This window comes from Kogia breviceps, chromosome 12 (assembly GCF_026419965.1).
Source record: "Kogia breviceps isolate mKogBre1 chromosome 12, mKogBre1 haplotype 1, whole genome shotgun sequence".
NCBI classification, from domain to species: Eukaryota; Metazoa; Chordata; class Mammalia; order Artiodactyla; family Physeteridae; genus Kogia; species Kogia breviceps.
Genome location: NC_081321.1, coordinates 98,437,813 through 98,443,676, shown reverse-complemented (window position 1 = coordinate 98,443,676; position 5,864 = coordinate 98,437,813). Strand labels below are relative to the sequence as shown.

Sequence of the window (5,864 nt, the reverse complement as noted above, 5' to 3'; positions counted from 1 at the left end):
AGCTGCACAATCCCAGGCTGCCTTGCGTGGAAGGTGGCACGGCTGCTGGAAGCTCTGGGGTCACGTGTGGTGGGCTCTGCGGTCCCCATTGGCCTGTGTACAGCAGCCAAGACAGTCAGGTGTGTTGACCCCTCCCCATTTCTAGAGGAGGGATCTGATTGCAGAGGCCAGCTGGCATAATATCACACGCTGCTACAGGGACTGGTTCCGGTTCCAGAAGTCACTGGGCCCAAGCCAATCACGCAGGCCTTCGCTGGGCCACAGTGAGCAGTTCAGGACACTCCAGTTGGTGGGAGGAGCTGGACTTTGCCTGGAAGTTTGGGGAAGAACAAATCCTGCTCTGTCCTTTTCTCTCCCCCAACTTAGATGAGAAGCTTAGTGCGCTGGGAATAGCAAGAAGCCATCCTGTGACCACAAAGGGATCTAGGCTTAGGATAAAACAGAGATGGCAAGGGACTGGGTCCTTGGTGATCTTGCAGAGCCCCTGGATCAAACCCACCCTGGGGCCCACACTTCCTCCAGGCTTTCTCATCAAATGCACCAATAAATTCTCTTATTGTTTGAACTAGTTTGAATTTTCTATTTCTTACAACCAAAATGCCCTCTGATAAAATACCTTTATACCTTTTATCCAAATTGCAAAGAGTTTCTCTCCTGACAGCATTAGCAGAAAAAAAAAAAAAAACACAGGAAAGCCCTGGATGGCTGAGCCCAAGACACATGACCATTCCAGGGATAGGAAGGGAGTTAGACAGACCAAAACTTTATCCTCCCCAAAGTCAAGACAGTCGGCTTCAAGCCAGTCGTGCTAACGATAGCCGTGAACCATGAGGCTGTTTGCTCGCTGCGGTATCTCCAGTGTCTAGCCCTGCGTCCGGCACACGGTAGCCACTATCCCCAATCAGTGTGAATGAATGAATGACCACTGTTTCTCTCTACCGTCACTCAAGCAGCTGCCTGTTTCTGTGCAAAGAATTTGTAACCATCCTAGCACAGGGGCCTGTTCACCTCACACAGCGCACTTGCATGTTATTATTTGTACCTTCCTTGCTCCCAAAGGACTTTGGTGGTGAGAAAGCAGAAGCATCTATGGTGCTGCCTGACCTCTAAGTCTCATGCATACCGGAGCCCCTGGATGGATCAGGAAGGGGGCCTATTTCTAGGTCGAAACTCTTCTTCCCTCTCAAAACTTGACAAGGAAATCGAGAGGATGCCTGATGCCAGGGACTGACACTTGATGGGTTTCGTCTAGTGCTTTGCGCTGGTTTCTCTTTTCCTTTTGTGGAATGTAAACACCTTTTATTATCAATGTCAGATCGGGCTCATGAAAGCGGGACAATTTGCAGGTTTCCTGGTTCAAAAAGCGACTTTGGACAGAGTAAGAAACACCCCCCAGCTGGTCTACGGCTGGCGGTGTAATTTCACGGTATTAAGACATGTCAGAGGGAATGCCGCCCTCCTCGCATTTGTGTTCTGTGAAAATCTCATACAGATTCCACTACTGTAGCTTAGTGATATTTAAATATATACAATAAAGCAATCATACAGAATGATTGTCAGGAAAAGAATGCAGGTGTATCCTGCCTTTCATAATAAAAGGAAAAAGAAGTAGAAAGAAACTGTGAGACCCAGGCCAGCTCCCTTTTTGGTTCTTCTGTTTTTCCCCAAGCACGTCTAATCAATAACCCACCAATTAGTCATTTCCTTTTGTAGCTATAACAATAACTCCTTGCATTTCAAATCCTTTGCGATAGAAAAGGAAGAATAATAATGCAAAATGAAGGAATTACATCTGAATGGTATTATTCTCAGTTTTATTAAATTTGCTCTCTCGGTACAAACGTTTATGAAGTCGGAGAGCTGCTTCTCCCCCAAGCAGCAAATTCCACATCAATAAGCAGTGGGGGATGGGAGCTTGAAGGCAGGAGGACAGAAAGACCCCTGGTCCCCGGTCTTGGGCTTCTCATTTGTTTTTTTTCCCAAATTTACTCTCTCTGCCAGCTGCTTGAGCCAAGACGTGGTCTGCTTTGAACCTTATTAAAACCATGAAACCAAAATAGTTTGAGCCAAAAGGCATCCGGGAGATCGTGTTCCAACCCTCCCCCTTAAGGGCGCAGGCCAGCGAGGAAAGGGGTTTTCTCTGCTGCTGTGTAGCCAAGCCAGGAACCCCAGCCAGGTTTCCTGACTCCCTGCCCTCCTATCATGTGCCCTGGTCCAAGTTTTAGAGCAAATGCATTTGGTTGTTAGCAATGACTGCAAACTGAGTACAGCCCATATTCCCGCTCCACGATATCGTCTGTGATTGCTTGGACCTAATTGTTGAAACTCTTTTGATTTGAAACTGAGCAGGTGACATTCTTGATGCCTTTTTGACATCAGGCTGGAACGCTGGTTGCGTCCCCTGACACCGTGCACCTTACTTGGGCCCTTGCAGAGGGGCCCACACGGGCCGTCCACACTCCCCAAGGCAAGCGCTGTAGAACTGCAAGGAGGAAGGGAATTCTTCATTCCCCCTCCCTCCCTTTCTTACTTCCGTTCTTGTGTGCGTGCACGCGTGCGTGGTTTAATGTGGTAAAATACACGCAACCGTGACATTTACTGTCGTGACCACATCTGAGTCTACAGTGAGTGTTGTTAAGCGCACTGACGTTGCAAAACTGAAACTCGGGACTTTTCCCTGGCAGACCAGTGGTTAAGGCTCCGTGCTTCCAGTGCAGGGGATGCGGGTTCGAACCCTGGTTAGGGAACTAGGATCCCACATGCTGTGTGGTATGAGCTCCCCCTCCCCGCCAAAAAAAGTTTTAAAAAAAGGAAACTGAAACTCTGTCCCCATAAACATTGACTCCACATCCCCCTGCCCCTGGCCCCCACCATCTACTTTCTGTCTTGATGAACTTGACTCCTCTAGGCACCTCATATAAGTGGAATCCTACAATATCTGTCCTTTGGGGACTGGCTTGTCTCACTTAGAAAGGTTCATCCGCAGTGTAGCACATGTCAGAATTTCCTTCCTTTTTAAGGCTGAGTCACATTTCATTGAACGGATGGACCACATTTTGTTTATCCATCATCCACCGATGGACACCCTCCCCTCCTGCAGCTATACGGAGTTTTCTTTGCTGTCCCATCACATCAAGGACTGTGTTCCCGAGAATACAGGTCCTGGGGACACGCACACACTCACCCCAACAGCCAATTTCCCTTCTTCCCTCCCCCCCAACCCGGCAGGAGTTCCGGACTCTACCAGCAATGTTCCTGGAACCAGCTATCCCTTGAGACTGTGGGCCTCTAGGGTGCTGGGCAGGGAGCCTGTATCCTGTGTGCCCTTTACTCCCTGAAGGGCTGAGTCCAGCTCCTCTGGAAGGGAGAGGAGGCTAGCAGGCCAATCAACCTCACAGTGCCCGGAACAAGTGGCCAGCAGACACTGAAGGGCTTACAAGGCCCCAGCGGAGGGGAGTGGGGACTCCCTCCTGCCCAGAGGGGGGCGGCAGGGTCTGCAGTGCAGCTCTCAGACCCCCCGCTGCCTGGGGAAAAACCCTGGCAAAAGCGACAGCTCTGTGCTCGCTAACTGACCTCGGAGCGGCGCTCAGCCTCTCTCCGGCAAATCGGCCTGTCACCAGCAGAGGTGGGGACTGTGCTGACGTCACACCCAGCGGTTGCTTGTTGCACGCGTCGCCACCCAGACCCGACCCCGGTCAGCAGGTGACCTGCAGGAGATCCGTTTAGTGAGGAGTTAACAGGGCATCGCCAGTCACACATCTTAAAGAGACCTTCCAGGTTGTACGCCAGCATAGCTGGTTTCCTCGTCATCCTGTGCATTTTATTGTGAAAACGCTATTCGAAGACTGACGCCCGAAGGACATACACAGGGCAGGTCAAGACCCCCCGGGGTGGAGAATGGCCCCCACTCAGTGCTGACGGGGAGTCCCCAGGTGTGCTTTTTTAATAAAATCTTTTCCACTTCCCCCAGATCTCCTGGACGTGCAGCTCTCTGCGGCCCCTTGTACCCCCTTCACCGTGAGCAGCTCCCCTCCACAGCGAGCACCCCTGCTGCGGGTTGCTGCACGGACGGGGCGGACATCCTGCTCTGACGACAAGGGATGTTCTGCAATCTGTTTTTTGGCTGTTTTGCCTGAAGTACTGTCGACTTTGATTAGTTAGCGGGACTTTCCATTTCAGACGCCTTTGCAACACCCACCTCGGAACCCGAGCATGGCCAGCGTAGCTCACAGCACGCAGAGCCCCAGCATCTGGCTGAAATGCAGATCCAGCATCAGCAGGCGTGGACTGACCCGAGACTCTGCATCCGTGGGGCAGAGGCGAGCGCGGTCGTCAGGGTCCTCTGAAGACCTACAGCAAATGAACCAGAAAAGACAAGAACAGTGAGCTGGTCTCTTGCACCCCAGCCCTGGCGATGCAGACGGACCATCTTCTGAAGAAGGCCCCCCCCTGCTGATGCCGAGGCCGGAACAACCTTCAATTAACTGAGCAACCAGAGTGTGCTGGGCACTGACCTGGGGCCGAGGGCACAGTGGGAACAGGGCAGGGGGGCCGCCTGGCCACATGGGGCTGCCTTCTAGTGGGGAGAAAAGCTAAAAACAAATTCATTTCTTCCAGAGGGGTCTCCCATGAGCTAAAGCCTCCGAGCCTCTCTCGGGCTCCGGTCCCTCGGAGGCAGATGTAGTTTATCCACCGTCTCTTTCCACTCTGCTCTCTGAAAGAAAACCGCACCGCATAAGCTTCTGACCGCACAGTCCCTGTTTCCACCCTGAATCAGAGTGACAAGTGCCGTGAGTGGGTGGGGAGACGGGAGGTGGGGAGAGGTCGCGGGGGTGGGAGGGGGGTAGGCCGGTGGGGCAGACACAGGGTCATAGGCCGGCCTTGGCCACAGCTAGCTTGGGGCTTGGCCTGAGCTCCCTGGTGGCCAAAGCGAGACATGGTCGGTGATGTGACCTTCGTGGTAAGGTTTGGTTCTTGGATGGGACACCTGGGTTTCATCTTAAACCAAGGCCCACACGTCTGTACGTGAAGGTTCTGTAGATTTGGGGGGACCAGCAATAGCTGGTTTTCTATCCGAATTTACGTTCCCTGGTCCTGATTTTTCATTTATCATTTACCGATTTATAGCAAGATGTGTGGATGTAGAGTACCTCAAACACTTTTCGAACAAGAGTGGGTTCAACACAGGGACACACTCAAAGCCCACCTTCATGGGATATCCCTTTATGGGGGGAGCGGGGAGCAGCCCCAGCTGGAGGCCCTGCCTGGGTGTCTGGAGCTGCCGCGGGACCCAGGCTCAGCACCCCCCCCACCCCCGGGTTCTGTCTCCCCACTGCTGGGAAGGCACCGCTGGCCGGTGTCTGGGGCTCCCCTTCCGCCCGGGCTGGAGGGATTGGTCCAAGAGCTCAGGGCCCCCCACAGACAAAGGTCACGCCTGGGCGTGGGGCCGCGTGCCAGCGGGCGCCAGCAGAGTCGCCAGGGATCCGAGCAGGCCCAGCAGCCCATGAGGTGGCAGTGCTCAGCCCTCCACGACAGAGCCCCCGACACTCGGGAGGTGAGGGCAGGACAGGGCCCAGTGCCTGGTGAGGGGGGTGGGGACAGAGCCCAGGCAGCCAGGCCCCTGCTACAGCCTCCGCCCTTTGCCCGGTCCTTCCGTCTCGAGGGGACCCTGCCCGTAATGCTCCCCACCCCACCCCAGGCTCAGCGGGTCCCAGGCCTATCCCGGGCTCCATAAGGGAGCTGGGGGCCAAGCAGGGCGGTTCAGGGATCTCAGCCCCATCAGCGGAGCTGATTGGTTCCCCAGACCAGGGACAGGATCCGGCCCCATCCCCCAAACCTGGTCCCTCTGGGGCTGGCTCACCTTC

General features: G+C 54.0%; 1 protein-coding gene across 4 annotated transcripts in view; it reads right to left on the bottom strand.

The window, feature by feature from the left end:
- Nucleotides 1-3,791: 3,791 nt before the first annotated feature.
- PRR5 (proline rich 5) overlaps nucleotides 3,792-5,864 on the bottom strand; it is a 53,708-nt gene continuing 51,635 nt past the window's right edge. For 2 of the 4 annotated variants that reach the window (XR_010835966.1, XR_010835968.1), the window contains exons 9-10: nucleotides 4,515-4,714; nucleotides 3,792-4,350 (exon numbers count right to left, since the gene is read on the bottom strand). The gene's annotated coding sequence lies outside the window, so the exon portion shown is untranslated. The remainder of the gene's footprint in view (nucleotides 4,351-4,514; nucleotides 4,715-5,864) is intronic. The other 2 variants (XR_010835967.1, XM_067010398.1) reach the window with 1 other exon arrangement.